Source organism: Musca domestica, unplaced genomic scaffold, assembly GCF_030504385.1.
Source record: "Musca domestica strain aabys unplaced genomic scaffold, Musca_domestica.polishedcontigs.V.1.1 36, whole genome shotgun sequence".
NCBI lineage: Eukaryota > Metazoa > Arthropoda > Insecta > Diptera > Muscidae > Musca > Musca domestica.
In genome coordinates, this window is record NW_026712318.1 from 3,108,201 (window position 1) to 3,128,369 (window position 20,169).

Below are 20,169 nucleotides of genomic sequence, written 5' to 3' on the forward strand. Positions count from 1 at the left end.
GATCAAGTCGCTTCTTTACCATTTCGAACCATTTCTGCTGATGTTGCTGCTTTCTTCCATCCACTTCCTTGACGTCGGGCTACGCTCCCAGTATCACGAAATCGGTCACGGGCGATGGTACGAGATACAAAAGAATTATTCACATTTAAATGCGGGAGTGCTCCAACTATAGCCACTTGTGGTTTTCCAGCCAAATATAAAGAAATCACACCATCACGCTTGAATTCCATCACGAATAACTTTTTTTCTAGAAAATTCTCACCAAAATGCTTTTGTACGCTTGAAAACAATATAATGAGCTGTCACTGGAATAATTATAACAGCTGTCGGACGAGTGGCTTAGAAATGACAGCTGTCTGAAGTTGGCTGCAGTTTTTTATCTCACCCCTTAAAGCGGAAATCATGTAATTTAAAATGGATGTCACTGTTTGTGTCCTATATTTGTACGAAAAGTACTAAGAGGTTCTAAATTTTCTATTGGCTGTAAGGATAGAGCTAGAATCCTCAAAATCAGTGATTGCGATCTCTGTTGGTATCTGGAATTGAGATAGGAAAATTGTTTTTAAAAAGTGTATTATAATTGTACGAAAAGTACTGAATGGTGTTATATTTGGTATTGAGTGAATCTATATTGCATGAATCTCAAATTCGTTATTAACGTACCTCTCTTGGTATCTGGTGTGAAATATGGAGGTAGTTTGAAAATTTGTATTATAGTTATACTAAATGGTGCTAAATTTTGGCAGAGGGGGAAAATTGATATTAAGGTCACAATTGGAATCTGAGGTTGAAATATGGAGATTATTTTGAAAATGTGTACTATAATTGTTCGAAAAGCACTAAATTTGGTACTGGAAGAAGGGATAGGATTGGAATCCTCAAATTCGATGGTTTTGGAAAAGTGTACCCTAATTGTAAAAAAAAAGTACTAAGTGGTACAAACTTGGGTATTGCGTGAAGAGAAAGAGCTGGAATCCCGGAATTTGAGAATGAGATCTCTGTTGGTATCTGAGATTGAGATATGGATGTGGAAAAATGTACTGTAATTGTACGAAAAGTACTAACTAGTACTAAATTTGTTATTATGTGAAAGAAAGAAAACTAAAATCCTGAAATTTGATATAGATGTCACTGTTGGTATCTCTGGTTAAGATTTGGAGGTGATTCTGGAAGTGTGTGTTATAATAGTTCGAAAGGTACAAAGTGGACCTAAATTAGATATTGGATGAAGGGATAGAGCTTCAATCCTGAAATATGATATTGGGTTCTCTATTGGTATCTGGGATTGAGGTATGGAGGTTGTCCTATAAATGTATACCAAAATTGTCTGAAAAGTACTAAATAGTACTAGATTTGGTATTGTGTGAAGGGATAGAACTGAAATCCTGAAGTCACTGTTGGTGTCTGTAGTTCAGATATGGAGGTGGATTTGTTCGACAACTCCATCATTTTATTTATTTGAGAATGGCATATATCATTCTCGAATCAATAAAATTATGTCGTATTTATTTACGATCAGAAACTATTTCGAACATTTCAATCCACCGCAACAGTAGCCCTTTCCTATTGGTATTTTAATTAACTTCCTGATGTTTGGGTAAAATACCTTTGCCATTGTCACTCACACTCATATCTTAGACAACCTGTCGTTTTCAAAAAAAAAAAAAAAAAAAAAAAAAACATAATTCAAATATTGTAAATATGTAGGTATTTCATTTTTTATAGTCGGAAATCATATAGTTTCCGACAAAATCACATTCGCATTGGTAATGTGGCCAACTCTTCAAAATGGTGACAAACATCGTCATTTTGACATCAATAACACATTATACAATGAATTCATACCTATGTCGATTTTTGATCATTTCGGAAGATTTCCACACACACCGATCCATCCATCGATCGATCTGCCATAATTGGTGGAACTATAAAATACACCAAAAAACGCAAACCTGTTGTAAATGCGCATCTGTTTGTTTCGTTCGCTCGTTGGCTTGTTTCGTTATTTATTTAATTTTTTGTTTGATATTTTATTTATTTAATCGTTAAACTGTTACATATTTATTTCTCATTTCCATATTAAACAAAAATTACCGACCTTAACAGCAGGGTTGCACCCTCTTCTTCCCTTCTACCCCCTCCTTAGCATAGACCTGTTGTGTGTGTGTGACATTTTTTTAAGTGATTTGTTAACTGGGCTTCGATTATGCAGATTTCTTACATATGTTTTCGGCTTGATCGGCAAGGTTACATAAATTTTGTTGTTGTTTTTTTTTTTCTTTTTTTTGATGAATTACCAAAAAAGGAATGGAATTTCGATATATTTTATTATGGATATAGGGCTGAGAAAACAATATTCATCAGATACAAAAATTAAATGGAAATTTTATGAATATTTGTAGGGTCTCGGAGGCCAACGAAAAAATTTCTATGAAAATTTGTAGGACCTCGGAGGGCAACGAAAAATTTTCTATGAAAATGAAAATTTGTAGGACCTCGGAGGCCAACGAAAAATTTTCTATGAAAATTTGTAGGGCCTCGGAGGCCAACGAAAGATTTTCTATGAAAATTTGTAGGGCCTCGGAGGCCAACGAAAAATTTTCTATGAAAATTTGTAGGGCCTCGGAGGCCAACGAAAAAAATTCTATGAAAATTTGTAGGACCTCGGAGGGCAACGAAAAATTTTCTATGAAAATGAAAATTTGTAGGACCTCGGAGGCCTACGAAAAATTTTCTATGAAAATGAAAATTTGTAGGGCCTCGGAGGCCAACGAAAAATTTTCTATGAAAACGAAAATTTGTAGGGCCTCGGAGGCCAACGAAAAATTTTCTATGAAAATTTGTAGGGCCTCGGAGGCCAACGAAAGATTTTCTATGAAAATTTGTAGGGCCACGGAGGCCAACGAAAAATTTTCTATGAAAATTTGTAGGGCCTCGGAGGCCAACGAAAAATTTTCTATGAAAATTTGTAGGGTCTCGGAGGCCAACGAAAAATTTTCTATGAAAATGAAAATTTGTAGGGCCTCGGAGGCCAACGAAAAATTTTCTATGAAAATTTGTAGGGCCTCGGAGGCCAACGAAAGATTTTCTATGAAAATTTGTAGGGCCTCGGAGGCCAACGAAAAATTTTCTATGAAAATTTGTAGGGCCTCGGAGGCCAATGAAAAAATTTCTATGAAAATTTGTAGGACCTCGGAGGCCAACGAAAAATTTTCTATGAAAATGAAAATTTGTAGGGCCTCGGAGGCCAACGAAAAATTTTCTATGAAAATTTGTATTTTCTATGAAAATTTGTAGGGCCTCGGAGGCCAACGAAAAATTTTCTATGAAAATTTGTAGGGCCTCGGAGGCCAACGAAAAATTTTCTATGAAAATTTGTAGGGTCTCGGAGGCCAACGAAAAATTTTCTATGAAAATTTGTAGGACCTCGGAGGGCAACGAAAAATTTTCTATGAAAATGAAAATTTGTAGGACCTCGGAGGCCAACGAAAAATTTTCTATGATATTCCTTCACCCTTCCATTTACCCAATACCCAATTTTGTACCACTTAGTACTTTTCGTACAATTATAGTACACATTTCCAAAACAACGGTCATATCTCAATACCAAATACCAACAGAGACCTCAACATCAAATTTCTGAAACACAAATATTCGCGATGGAATTCAAGCGTGATAGTGTGATTTCTTTATATTTGGCTGGAAAACCACAAGTGGCTATCGTTAGAGCACTTCAGCATTTAAATGTGAATAAATCTTTTGTGTCTCGTACCATCGCTCGTTACTCGTTACCGTGATCCTAGTAGCGTTGCCCGAAGTCAAAGAAGTGGACGGAAGAAAAATGAAAAATGAGCTTGGGATAAAGCCATTGAAATTCCAAAAAGTGCAAGAACTTACACCGCAATAGAAAGAAAATAGACTCAAAATAACTAAAGAGTTGATTCGCTTGGCCGAAAGTGGTGAACTGCCGAATCGTGTCAAAGTTGACGAATTCGAAAAAATCTACATTTATTCTAAAATTTGATGCTATTACCGACATTTTTTGTTTTCATTCAATAAAATTTAAAAAAAAAACAGTAAAGAAAGACTTAAAGTCGGGCGGGGCCGACTTTATGATACCCTACACCACTTTGCTAATTTCGTAGAGCATAAAAATTAAAAGTTCATACACGCTATGATTATAATTATAATTTAAAGTTCAAAGAACTGAATATGCCGAAGCATTTGTATATTTTAAATTCGGACTTGTATTGCCCATTTGGTGCACAATTAACTTGAAATCGGATAAAGATATATATGGGAGCTATATCCAAATCGGAACCGATCTCGATAAAATTTGGCAAGGATATTTCTGAGCTGTATTTGATATATTTCCCTGAAAATCGTCGTTACGGAGTGCATATTACAGCAGTGGGTAACAAATATAACAAATCGGATGAATAATATATATGGGAGCTATAGCTATATCTGAACCGATCTTCACCAAATTTGACATACTAGCTTCTAGACTCATTTCGGTCGTAAGTGCCAAATTCCATCCCATTTGGACAAATATTAGACGTTTGGTGCACAATAAAAGGTAAATCGGATGAAGTTATATATGGGAGCTATATCCAAATCTGAACCGATCTCGATAAAATTTAGCAAATGTGTTTCTGAGTTGTATTTGATATATTTCCCAAAATATTGTGGTTACAGAGTGCATATTACGGCTGCGGAGGACAAAAGTAACAAATCGGATGAACAGTATATATGGGAGCTATAGCTATATGTGAACCGATTTCGATCAAATTTGGCATACTTATTTTCAGGCCTAATCGAGTTGTATGTGCAAAATTCCATACTATTCGGGCTTATATTACACGTTTGGTGCACAATAAAAGGCAAATCGGACAAAGATATATATATGGGAGCTATATCTAAATTTTGACCGATTATCTCCAATTTCAATAGGGTTCGTCCTTGTGCCAAACAAAAGGTTTGTGCAAAATTTCATCTGGATAGGACAATAAATGCGAACTGTACTTTGTTTACAAAAATACATGGACAGACGGACGGACGGACGGACATGCATAAATCGACTCAGAATGTGATTCTATGCAGATCATCAAAAGGAACTATGGGTCTATCTCGTTTCCTTTTGCCTGTTACAAACAAATGCACAAAGACATAATACCCTGACCACCTTGTGGTGTAGGGTATAAATAGAAGTTATGGCGTTTGAAGCAAACATACATATCGTGTTTGGTGCATCAAATAAGCGAAATCGGTCGAAAGTATAGATGGGAGCTATATTCGAATCTGAATGGAATTCAATAAAATTTAGCAAATGTATGTTCGTTTTAAGTTCTGTTACACATTCCGAATTTCATTGATATCAGAGATACATAGCGTGTTTGGTGCATCAAATACATGAAATCGACCGAAAATATAGATGGGAACTATATCCAACTCTGAATCGATTTCAATATAATTTGGCAAATTTATTTTTGTTCCAAATTCCGTTACGCATTCCAAATTTGGAGACTGTATCTGTAATCGATCAATAGATGTGTGCATATAAAATCTAAATTTTTGGGTGGTGTTACCGATTCTGATGCCATATTTCCAGTTCCAAGTGGAATTTCAAAAATGTATCTAGCCTATGTTACTTTCAGGCGATGTTGTAGTATACTTGGAAATTTTCAGGAAAATCTCTTTAGCGGTTTTCGAGTCCATAAATTACAAACATACAAACATTTTCCCCTTTTATAGGTATAGAAGAAGAATCAGAAACGTTTCGGAATTTATCTGAAATTATGTTTTATAAAAAACTTCGAAATTCTTACAAATATTCAGTTATTAATAACCAATCAGCTCATAACTGGTTTATACGTACTCTCACACACCTCTTAAAAACTCAATTTTTTTTTCGATTATAATCTCAACTTTGTTATACCCTCCACCTTGGTATGGAGGTTATATTAAGTTTGTCATTCCGTTGGTAACACCTCGAAATATACATTTTAGACCCCACAAAGTATATATCAGCTTGATCAGCATAAAATTCTATGTCGATGTCTCAATGTCCGTCCGTCTGTCCCTCTATCCGTCTGTACGTCTGTCCGTGAGTGATAACCATTCTAGCTTCCGAACGAAGTGAAGTAGGTTGATAAAATTTTACTCAAATGTGTATTATGTCTGCAGGACTTTTGGTATTGAAAATGGGCCATGTAGGTCCACGTCTTCGTATAGCCCCCATATAACGGTACCCCCCGATATTCGGTATTCTGATGATTTTAGCGACATTATTTAACGGAATCGTTTAAAATTTGGTATTTGAAATTCGAAATTTATACTACATCCTAAGTCAAAAATTGAGCCATGTAGGTCCACGTCTTCATATAGGCCCCATATAACGGTACCCCCCGATATTCAGTATTTTAATGATTTTAGCACATTATTTAATGGAATCGTTCCAAATTTGGTATTTGAAGATCGTAATTGATACTGCAGCATAAAACAGAAAATGGGTCATGGAGGTCCACGTCTTCGTTTCGCATTCTTCATGTTTCGCATTTAAATATTGTAATAACTTGTGACAAAAGTTGCCTATGCAGGTCCACGTCGTCGTATAGGCATTCGGTATTTTTAAGATTTTAACAGAATTTTTAACGGATTTTATTTTATTTTTTTTTTTTTTTTGGAAATTACCAAATTTGTACCTAATGGTGGGGGTATTAACAGTTCGGCCTGGACGAACTTACAGCTTTTTTACTTGTTTTATCTTACCCTGTATGCTCCCTTTTATGATGAAGGGTAATTTTACAACCCTTATCAAAATTCTTAAGAAAATATCATCACAAAATACCTATGCGTACACATGGTTACATAGCGCATAGGTATGTAATGACAAAAAGTCACGGAGGTATACAGCCATTAAATGAATATGTGTAATAGAAGATTTGATAATCAGTAGTTGAATGGAATTCCTTTCATTGTTTCAAAAATTACTTGAGCGGTTCCAGCGATCTATCATATCGATCGAACATAAAACAGCAACAACGAAAACCTTAAAAACAATTGGAAATCCAGCAGAGACAACTTCGCTCTTAGCTTTAAAGTTCAACTTCAATAACACGTCATCGTCGTCATCGTCATCATCAGTGCCGCCATTGTTGGAGTAACCTTAGTTCCCACAGACAAAACCAAAACAACGAAAACCAACAACAACAACAACAACAACAGACTAACACATATTGACAAATTGATGGAATGCTAGGAATGCTGTTGGTTTTGTAAACTTACCTTGATAATGGTGTAACAATCAAAACAAGCAGAGAGCTTTTCTTTTGTTTTGGTTTGAAAAAAAAAAAAAAAAATCAACACCAAAACGTTTGCTGTAATGGTGTTTGGGCTTATTAACCAAATGGATTGAACCAACATTCCAAAATACTTGCAGTGCACAGAGAGACATATCTACATACGTATATTTCATTGTATATGTGAACATAAAACATTTTTTTTATTTTATTTTTTTGTTCGAAATATTTAGGTATGTTCAAATTAAAAGTGTTTCTCACACACGTGTAGACACACAAGCAACAGCATAATTGGTATCACTTAGATACAACGCTGCCTAAATTTAGCATTCTAAGCAAAACAGAAAAAAATCCGTCCCAACTCCGATATGAATGAAAAACAAAGCTGAGGGGAGGAATCGAAAAAAAAAATTGAGTTTTTAAGGGGTGTGTGAGAGTGCCTATAAACCACGGTTAGGAGTTGATAATCAGTTAGGAGTTGATAACTGAATATATGAATTTTTTTCTGAAAATCTCACGACAAATTACACATATGTTTGAATTTTTTATAAAAATTATTTTTTAGAGCAATTCCAATGCATTAAATGAATATACATCCAAGTTTAATTTGTAAATCTAACTACATTCCAAAATCTGTCAATCCAATATGCGTATCTGCCAAACATGTAATCTAAATTTGATATGATTTTCAATCCCCGCTGGACACAATCCCATTGTAGCTTCAATTAGCATAAGACTATACTATGGCACTGATATGACGATGAATATTATTTTATAGCCACATCAAAAAAAAAAAAAAAAAAAAAAACAAGTTAAAATTACCCTCCACCATTTGGAACGAATTTGGCAATTTTCAAAAACAATAAAATCCGTTAAAAATTCAGTTAAAATTTTAAAAATGGCGAATGTAGCTGTTATATTAGGGTCTATACGACGACATGAACCTGCGTAGGTAACATTTGTCATAAACCATTACAATATTCAAATGCGAAACATAAAAAATATCGGTTATAATGTCGATAAAATCAAAATACCGAATATCGGGAGGTACCCTTTTATGGGGGCTATACGGAGACGTGGACCTGCACAGACAATTTTCTGTCTTAGGCTGTAGTATCCATTACGAACTACAAATAACAAATTTGAAAAAATTCTGGTTGAAAATATCCCTAAAAATCATCAAAATACCGAATATCGGAAGGTATATGGGGGCTTTACGAAAAAGTGGACATGCACAGACAATTTTCTGTCATAGGCTGTAGTATCCATTACGAACTTCAAATACCAAATTTGAAACAATTCTGGTGAAAAATGTCCATAAAATCATTAAAATACCGAATATCGGGAGGTACTGTTATACGAGGGCTCTACGAAGAGGTCGATCTGCACATACCATTTTCTGTCATAGGCTGTAGTATCCATTACGAACTTCAAATACCAAATTTGAAACAATTCTGGTGAAAAATGTCCATAAAATCATTAAAATACCGAATATCGGGAGGTACTGTTATACGAGGGCTCTACGAAGAGGTCGATCTGCACATACCATTTTCTGTCATAGGATGTAGTATCCATTACGAACTTCAAATACCAAATTTTAAACAATTCTGGTGAAAAATGTCCATCAAATCATTAAAATACCGAATATCGGAAGGTATATGGGGGCTTTACGAAAAAGTGGACATGCACAGACAATTTTCTGTCATAGGCTGTAGTATCCATTACGAACTTCAAATAACAAATTTTAAACAATTCTGGTGCAAAATGTCCATAAAATCATTAAAATACCGAATATCGGGAGGTACTGTTATATGAGGGCTCTACGAAGAGGTCGACCTGCACAGACAATTTTCTGTCCTAGGATGTAGTATCCATTACGAACTTCAAATAACAAATTTGAAACAATTCTGGTGCAAAATGTCCATAAAAATCATTAAAATACCGAATATCGGGAGTTACCGTTATATGAAGGCTCTACGAAGAGGTCGATCTGCACAGACAATTTTCTGTCATAGGCTGTAGTATCCATTACAAACTTCAAACACCAAATTTGAAACAATTCCGGTGAATAATATCGCTAAAATCATCAAAATACCCAATATCGGGAGATAGTTTTGTGGGGGCTATACAACGGCGTGGACCTGCACAGACAATTTTCCGTCATAGGCTGTAGTATCCACTACGAATTTCAAATTTCAAATTTGAAGCAATTCCAGTGAATAATGTCGCTAAAATCATCAAAATACCCAATATCGGGAGATAGTTTTGTGGGGGCTATACAACGGCGTGGACCTGCACAGACAATTTTCCGTCATAGGCTGTAGTATCCACTACGAATTTCAAATTCCAAATTTGAAGCAATTCCAATGAATAATGTCGCTAAAATAAAAAAAATAGCGAAAAAAGAGAGGTACCATTATATAGGGGCTATACCAAAATGAGGACCTATATGGCCCATGTTCAATACCAAAAGTCCTGGAGACATAAAATACATTTAAATGAAATTTTATCAACCTACTTCATTTAGTTCGGAAGCTAGAATGTTTTCCACAGACGGACAGACGGACGGACCTAGCTAAATCGACATAGAATTTTATGCTGATCAGGAATATGTATACATTATGGGGTCTAAAATGTACATTTCGAAGTGTTACAAACAGAATGACAAACCTAATATACCCTCCATACTATGGTGGAGGGTATAACAATTTAAAAAAGTTCGCTTTTGTCGACAGATACAGGGTTGCTCATATTCGACGGACCCATCTGGCAACGCCATAACTTTTGACAGAGATGTCACATCGTTTAATGACATACCGCGTTTGAAGCGTCGGTCCAAGCAGATTTTTACATTCAACAGAGGAAGTCAATTGTGAAAACTCAACATGCTTTTAAAACATTAAAAAATGTGAGAAGTGCGCCTTCTTAGGACACCATTAAGCGTTTATACGAAAAATTTTCGACTGGAAAGGCTCTTTCTAATCCGAAGAGGCCATATAAAAGTCGACCAAGGCGATCGGCCGAGAATATCGCTGCCGTGCGAGCCAGTGTTGAGAGGTCCCCAAGAACATCCCAAAAACGCCGTTCTCAGCAGTTGGGCATGGCTCGGTCCACTTTACAACGGATTATTCGCATTGATTTGCATTTGTTCCCGTACAAAATTCAATTGACGCAAAGAATGTTGCCTGCGGACAAGCCTCGTCGATTGGAATGGGCCCAAAGGCCCGTCGAATATAGGCAACCCTGTATATACCCTCAGCTTATATCTGATAATAAAATATATTTTGACCTGGTTATTCAGAAGGTTTATCAGAATGTTATTTTCTATTTCGCAAATCACCTAAGTCTAATATAATTATTTCGAGGTGCCAGGCTTGGACTGCGTCGACTACTTCCTTCTTTTATTTAAGATAGTCTTATAAATTATTTGGAAAATCTTGAACTTTTGTAGAGGAGGTAGGAGAACGAGTTATAAAAATTAGAGATTAACAAGTTAAAAAGCAGTAAGTTCGGCCGGGCCGAACTCTAAATACCCTTCACCATTTGGTACGAATTTGGAAATTTTCAAAAAATAAAATCCTTAAAAAATGCTGGCCGAAAAATGGCTCGTGAGCTGAACATATCGCAATATTCCATTCGGCAAATATTGAAAAATGAGCTCGGGGTAAAGCCATTGAAATCCCAAAAAAGTACAAGAACTTACACCGCAACAGAAATTACACGCATCACATTATTTTTATAAACCCAAGTTCTGGTGTAAAGATAAAATATATCCGTCCTGGTCAAAAAAATTTCATACAAGCATTTTTCCTAACACAAGATCTGTTATGAAGATGATATTTATCGCCCAACACCTTCTGGAACCTCATCCATAAAGGGTCACAATTTCCAATACTTATATCTGTCCTAACTTGCGAAACAAGTCGCCGATTCTTTACAGCTTGCTGTATCTAAATATTTTGCTTAACTAGAAATCTGATATGAATATATAATGTATCGGAATTTATGATTTCCCATAAAATTGGATATAATTGTTCGATTTCCTTCAAATTTTGCACATACGAATATTTTTATCTGTATTATATAAAGTATGAAAACGGAATACTTAGGTCCACTATATCTGGTTATCTCACGCACATTTCCGCATTTTCCAAAAATTTGCACATATCTCATATCAAGTAGTCGATCTGTCACGAGGTAATATTTACAGCAGTCTTAGGTCAGATACGAATTAGTGAATATTGGCCAATTGCTTCGGAACCTCCCGCATAACGAGTCAACCGTTTCAATAATCATAGGTCAAGGATGGGGGTATAAAACTGTTGGCAAAACCGACTGATATTATTATACCTTTTACCATTCCATGGAGGGTATATAAACTTTGTCATTCCGTTTGAAGCACCTCGAAATATACATTTGAGACAAAGTATATATTCTGAAACAGCGTAAAATTCTATGTCGATTTAGCGATTAGCCCGTCTGTGGACATCACTCTAGCTTCGGAACGAAATGTAGTAGGTTGATAAAATTGTACTAAAATGTATACTATGTCTGCAGGACTTTTGGGCCATAAAGGTCCACGTTTTGGTATAACCCTCATAAAACAGTACCTCGAGATATTCAGTATTTTCATGATTTTAGCGACATTATTTACCTTAATTGTAACAAATTTCGTATTTGAAGTTCGTAATGGGTACTACAGCCTATGGCAAAAAAAAGTAGTATGTAGGTTCACGTTTTCGTATAGCCCCCAATACAATGGTAACTTCCGATAATCGGTATTTTGATGATTTCAGAAACATTATTCACCGGAATCGTTTTAAATATCGTATTGGGAGACCTTAATGGTAACCTCAACCTATGGAAAAAAATATTTGCATGCAGGTCCACGTCTTCGTATAGCCGCAATATAACGTTACCTCCCGATATTCGGTATTTTGATGATTTTAGCGATATTATTCACCGGAATGTTCTCAAATTTGGTATTTGAAGTTCGTAATTGATACTACAACCTAAAACAGAAAATTGTCTGTGCAGGTCCACGTCTTCGTATAGCCCCATATAACGGTAGCTCCCGATATTCGGTATTTTGGTGATTTAAGCGACATTATTGATCAAAATTGTTTCAAATTTGGTATTTGAAGTTCTTAATGGATACTACTGCCTCTGACAGAAAATTGTCTGTGCAGGTCCACGTTTTTGTATAGCGACGATACCTCCCAATATTCGATATTTTCATGATTTTAGCTACATTATTCACCGATTTTTTCAAGTTTCGCATTTGAATATTGTAATGGTTTATGACAAAAGTTGACTATGCAGGTCCACGTCATCGTATAGACCCTAATATTACAGCTACATTCGGTATTTTAAAGATTCTAACGGACTTTTTAACTGATTTAATTTTTATTGATTTATTTATTTATTTATTTATTTTTTTTTTTTTTTGAAAATTGCCAAATTCATTCCAAATGGTGGAGGGTATTCAAAGGTCGGCCCGACCGAACAGCTTTTGCTGCTTTTCTACTTGTTAGAATTCTGATAATAGTGGTAACGGAGTGGCAGTGGTAACGATAGTGCCGGTGTGTGTTTTCACAGAGACCCGATTTAACGATTTTAGGTATTCTTTGGCTTTCTGGTACAATACTAGCCCGCCTAGGGCCGTGAAGTCCTTGTCATATATAGTTTCCTGCCGAAATGGCTGTAATTTCCTATTCTAAAATCTGAGTGCGTAGAAAGAATCCTCCCAAAAAATCTCCATGTAGACCCTACATATCAATGGTATCCAAAAAAATGAGTATTTTGAAAGGTATTATTGTCTTGAATTGTTCCAGAGTGACGGAATTTAAATCTAAGGGTTTCGAAAGTCTCCCTCTCTCCCCTATTTACGGACTGAACCTATCCATCATAATTCAATCCCAAAATAAAACAAGTAAAAAAACTTTCGGCCGGGCTGAACTTTTAATACCCTCCACCTTAGAGTAAAGGAAACATCACAAACATGACCCACAAATACCAATTTGTAGACATAATCATGGGAAAATGGGGAAAAAATCATCAAAATAGCGAATAACGGGAGGTACCGTTATATGGGGACTATACCAAAATGTGGACCTATACATGCAATGTTTCGCTACCGGAGCTAGAACCCATTACGAAATACAAATACCAATTTTTAGATAAATCAGTAAAAAAAAATGTGGCAAAAATCATCCAAATACCGCATATTGGAAGGTACCGTTATATGGGGACTATACCAACGCATGGACCTATACATACAATGTTGCGCCACATGAACAAGGACCCATTTTGACCCACAAATCCCAGTTTTCAGACAAATCCGTGAAAAAATGTGTCAAAAATCATAAAAATACCGAATATTGGGAGGTACCGTTATATGGGACTATACCAAAACGTGGACCGATATATGTTAATTTCAATACCAACCATCCTAGACACCATCCAAATTGTTCTGCTAAATGTTGACGCTCTACGTCAAAAAATATATGGGCTGTATCGTAATTTCAACAGACAGACGGACAGCCAGACGGTCATCGTTAAGTCGACTTAGAATTTTAGGCTGATTATGAATAAATATATATACTTTCTGGGGTCTTCGACAAATATTTAGGGATATTACAAACGGAATGAGTAATGTGGAGGGTATAATAAAGCAACGGATTATTGAGTCATTATATTTGGGTTTTTGTGACTTGTGATATGTATTACGATCTGTCAAGCTGCCTCTTTTTTATACCCTACACCACATAGTGGTAAGGGTATTATGTCTTTGTGCATTTGTTTGTAGCATGGAGAAGGAAGCGAGATAGACCCATAGTTACTTTTGAGGATCTCCATAGAATCACTTTCTGAGTTGATTTATGCATGTCAGTCCGACTGTCTGTCCGTCCTTCCGTCTGTCCATGTATTCCTGTGAACAAATTATCCGATTGAGATGAAATTTTGCACAAATCATTTGTTTGGCCCAAGGACGAACCGTATTGGAAATTGGAAATAATCGCTAAAAATATAGATATAGCTCCCATATATATCTTCGTCCGATTTACCTTTTATTGTGCAACAAACGTGTAATATCAGCCCGAATAGTATGAAATTTTGCACGCACAGCCAAATTAGGTCTGAAAATATGTATGCCAAATTTGATTGAAATCGGTTCAGATATAGCTATAGCTCCCATATATATATTGTTTATCCGATTTGTTATTTTTGTCCTCCGAAGCCGTAATATGCACTCCGTAACAACGATATTCAGGGAAATATATCAAATATAGCTCAGAAATATCTTTCCCAAATTTTATAGAGATCGGTTCAGATTTAGATATAGCTCCCATATATATCATTATCTGATTTCAAATTAATTTTGCACCAAATGGTCAATACAAGTCCGAATTAAAAAGATACAAATGCTTCGGCATATTTAGTCCGTTGGACTTTAAATTATAATTCTTATCATAGCGTGTATGATTAAATTCTCCCATAAAAACGTTTAATTGTTATGTGGAGTTCTACTAAATTAGCAAAGTGGTGTAGGGTATCATAAAGTCGACCCCGCCCTACTTTAGGACTTTCTTTACTGGTTTCTCTTTATGATACAAAGATAGATACCTACCTCCGTGCTGCTTGGAATTTTTGTCGGCTGAAGTTCAAAGTTATCACGACGATGCGCATGCGCATTAGTTAAGAAACCTCTAGCAACGAAAACAACAAAAACAACAGCAACAACTATACATCGCTATAATAATGCTGATGATGATGATGGCGATGGTGATGATCATCATCGTCATCATTTTTTACAAGGCAACTTACCTTAAGGTAACACCAACACATTTTTTTCGTTCGAATTGTGTATCTGTGCTTGTATGTGTGCGCGTGTTTCAATTTTTTCCATGTAGAGATAAACGAGAGTATGAACTAACCAAATATTGGGACGATATGTGAGCGATGGCTAGGAGGGGGCAGGGAGAGGGGGTGATGGGGGGCCAAAAGAAAAATATTTATGCCCCTACCTACTACTGAAAAGGCAGGCAGGCAGGCAGACACCACATTAAGTTCATACTTCATACAAGATGTTCGGCATGCTTACTCTTGGCCTGACTAAATGTCTGTTTGGCTGCTGGCGGTTATCGAACTGGTTGGCCTTTTTCTTTTTTTTCAGTTTTTTTTTTTTTTTTGACATTTGGCTTGCTTCATTGGTTGTTGTTGCTACTTTTACTTACCATTTTAGTTTTGAGAAATTATGATAGTGGGAAAATATTTCACTGGATCTTTGTGGTTTTAATGGGAATTTTTTTTTTATTGGTGGGAGCAGGGAGAAGGGTAGGTAGGAAGGTTGCTTGGCATCCATGTGTGCGGTGTTCAAGTTTTTTGTTGGAATTCATTGACAAAATCAGCTTTCAAAATGATCTCACTTTGTAAAAATAAGTCAAATCAAATCGAAAACCGGTTTCGTAGTCAAATCAATCGAAGTCGTAGAGAAATTCCTACTCCTCCTCCTCCTTCTTCTCCTCCATTTGTCGGTCACATAACTTTAATTTGTTTGGAACCACCACTACTTTTTTTTTGTGCCTTCCATTAATTGTTCACAACAGGCATTGGGCAAAGAACTATTTTTACTGTTTGAAACGAACAAAAAAACACATCATGCTAAACACTTTATCACGTTCCACACATACACACACACACACACACACGCGAACACAGCGAAAAAAAGATAAGAAAATCTCACCAATTTACTGAGAATTGTAGAACACAGAACAGAACACATTTCATCATCATCACCGTCATCATCATAATGCTCGAAAACATTAAAAGCCCAACAAAAAAACATACTCACACATACACTCTCACACACTCGCACTCGCACACACACACACTTGCAAGTAACAAACATAACAAACATTTATGGCAACAATTTAAGATCAATGAACTCTAGCAGCACTTACTATATTTTTTTTCTGTTGCGGAATGCAAATGTATGGGTTTGGTTTAGTTGGCTTTGCTTTAACGTTTAAGGCATAATTATAACGATAGAATTCTCATTCACTTGATGAAATAATCTAGGCTTTTAAAGTTCACTTGGAAATAGGTACAAACACACACACACACACTTTTTTAAAGAAGCACTAAACCGAGCGACTGACGATCGTTCGTTTGTTTATTTTTTCACTTAGTTTTTGTTTTCTATTTTTTTTTTCTTAGTTAGTTGGCATTTTGGCAAATTTTCTAGACTTTACCACCAGACATCATGGCCTATATATGTATGTAGAGACATATGTATGTGCCTACATAATAACAGAGGCGAAAGCCAAAGAAAATGCCAAAACACGTGTCACCACACCGTTTTTTGATACAATAACAAAATCTTGAAGAATTTTTTGCTGTAAACTTAAGAAAAAATTAAAATAATTATTTTTAAATTTAAGAAAAAAATTAATTAAAAAAATGTGATATTTTTTTCTGATTATTTTTTAAAAAAAAAATTTAATTTTTTTTTTGTTAATTTTTTCATAATGGAAATATCCCGAAAATCGGGTCGAACCTCGTAGAAAAAAAATCGGTAAATATTTGCGCATTTAATCTTAAGAAAAAGTTAAAATAATTTTAAATTTTTAAAAAATAAATTAAAAAATTTTAATATTTTTTTCTGATAATTTTTTTTATTTTTTTCTGATTTTTTTTTTTTTTTTTTTTTGATTTTTTAGAAATTTTTTTTTATAATGGGAATATCGCAAAGATCGGTTTGAACCTCGTAGAAACAAAATCGGGAAATATTTGCGCATTTTATGAGAGTCCTCATTATTCAAAACATTGACCAGAGGGGCCAATCTGACCTATATTCACACTAGATAATTTTTCGAAGTCAAATGAATTTATTGCTGAATTATTATTTTTATTTATTTTTTTTTTTATTTATTTTATTCATTTATTTATTTACTTATCTTATTTATTTACTTATTTTATTTATTTTTTTATTATTTATTTATTTATTTTATTTATTTCATTTATTTATTTTTTTTATTTTTTTATTTATTTCATTTATTTTATTTATTGTATTTATTTTACTTATTTTACTTATTTTATTTATTTATTTTATTTATTTATTTATTTTATTTATTTTATTTGGACACTTTGTTGGGAGAGGACCAGCAGCAGTTTACCGATACTCAAATGATATCTTATATCCTAAAATGGCGGCCACAATCTTTAAAATACCTGTAAAATATCGGTAGGTACCTCTCAATGGGGGCTATACGAAGACCTGGACGTATATGGACCTCTTTCGGTCTGACAAGTCAATATCCCCTATGAACTTAAAATATCACTTATGAAAGAATTTCGTCGAAAAATACGGCTACAATCATCAAAATACCAAATATTGGAAGGTACCTGTCTATGAGGGCTATAGGAAAACATGGACTTATATGGGAACACTTTTTGCCGGAGAAAATAGTGGTCATTAGGTTGATAAAATGCCAAATTCCAAAAAGTTCTTTTGGAAAATGTGATCATCAAAATGTCGAATATCGATATCTTCAAGATCGCCTTGGTTTGAGAAATCAGCCTAACAAACCAAATGCCATACCTCCGACATATCGCAGGTCTGAAGAAATTCGATGCGACATATCTGACATATTTCAGCCCGAATTCTCGCGGTCTCTTTCTTTTTTTTCCTTTCTAATGTCATACCTCCGACATGTCTAGTGAAAGTTCTCCGAGAAAGTCTAAGGTTTTTCCAAATCGTCTGCCAACGAACTCTTTTATTTTATCATGTCATACATCCGACATGTCTGAGAAAGTCTTTCACATTTTCCAATACATTTCTGGTCGAATTCTCGGTTTGTTAATTTGAAAAGGAAGTCTGCGCTTTTATTTTCCAAATACTCAGAAACATTGTTGTTCTATTTGAATTCGTTTGGAGGGCTCTTTTATTTTAGTTGGTTTGAAGGGAGTCTCTTATTTTCATACGTCGGACATGTCTAAGTTTTTTTAATGGTCTGAATGGTTTCGACGGTTTGAAGGGAGTCTTTTACTTGCTCGTGTCACTCGTCGATTATGTCTGAGGAAGTTCGAGCTTTATTTTCCAAATAATCAGAAACATTTCGCTGCGATTTCTAGGTTCTTTGGTTTGAAAAGAGGTCTTATTTTCTCCTGCCATACGTCCGATATGTCTGCACAAAGTTTGAGATTTTCTTCCGAATCGTCTGACATATTTCCGTTTGAATTCCCGGTTCGTTGGTCTGAAGGGGGTCATTTATTTGATCATGCCATACGTCCAACATGTCTGAGTAGGTCTGATGTTGGTATTGCAAGCCTCAGTTCGAATTCTTGATACGTTGGATTGAGGTCTATGCAAGTCTGACACATATCTTTTCGAATTCATACGTTCCACATATTTCAGAGAGTCAGAGGTGGTCTGAAGAAGTCTGAAGTTTGTTTTCCATATAGTCTGTTCGATTGTTTGAAGGGAATTTTGCGGTTCGTTGTTTTGAATGGAGTCTTTTTGTTTCTCATGTCATACGTCCGACATGTTTGAGGTCTGAGCAAATCTGACATATATCCCTTCGAATTCATATGTTCCACATATTTCAGAGAGTTCGAGGAGGTCACAATTATTTTTTGGAAATAGTTTGTTCGATTATTTGAAGGGAATTTTGCGGTTCGTTGTTTTGAATGGAGTCTTTTATTTTCTCATGTCATACGTCCGACATGTCGGAGGTTTGAGCGAGTCTGACATATATCTCTTCGAATTCATATGTTCCACATATTTCAAAGTGTCAGAGGAGGTCTGAAGAAGTCTGAAGTTTTTTTTTTTTTCAAATATTCTTGAAAGTCTCTTTGAAGGGAATTTTGGGATCCGTTGTTTTGAATGGAGTTTTTTATTTTTTCAAGTCATACGTCTCACATGTTTGAGGTCTGAGCAAGTATTACATATATCACTTCGAAGTTGTATGTTCTACATATTTGAGGTCCGAAGAAGTCGGTTCGTTTGTTTGAAGGTTATTTTGAATGGAGACTTTTATTTTCTCATGTCATATGGCCGACATGTCGGAGGTTTGAGCAAGTCTTAGTTGTTTTTTTTTTTTTCTTTTTCTGAATCGTCTAACACATTTCTGTCCGTATTCTCGGTTGATTTATTTGAACAAGATTTCTGTCTGAACTTTTTTTGGTCCGGTTGTTTGAAGGCTTTATCCTACTTGGCGAGCTTAAGAATTTGAAAAATCGAAAAATCGCTTCTAAAGAAGGGTAGGGGACTCATGAAATTCAATTGCCATGAACAATAGTCGTTATAAGCTATAAAAGTGATAAAATCGGCACTTCTAGATTCCATGGCCACAGACGATTCCAATGTCGTCGATGTCTGACAATCTTGAAAAATATATGAATTTTCAAAACTTTAATTTTTTACTTGTTTTTATTTTTTACCATTTATTTGCGTGTTATTATTGTCTGAGAGTCGATTAAAAAAAACCAAAACTATTTTTAACTTTCTCATATTTTCAAATTAATAACATATACAACAAAAGAGAAGCAGAAAAGGCACAAAAACACAAATCATAGAGAATAGAAAATAAAACAAAACAAAAAAAAAAAAACAAACGTAAAATAAACAACGGCGAATAATAAAACAATAAAAACAGCCCCTCGAACAAAGCAACAAATAGAAAAGAATAATAAAATAAATACATATATAATAAAACACAAAAAAGAAAAAACAAAATTAAACACATACACAGTTCAAATTAAAAGTAGATCACCGCCAGCAACGAAAAAAAAACACCAAAAGAGACCACCCAAAAAATCCTAATAAAAAAACCAATGGTACTGGTTGGTATATATACAATCAAGA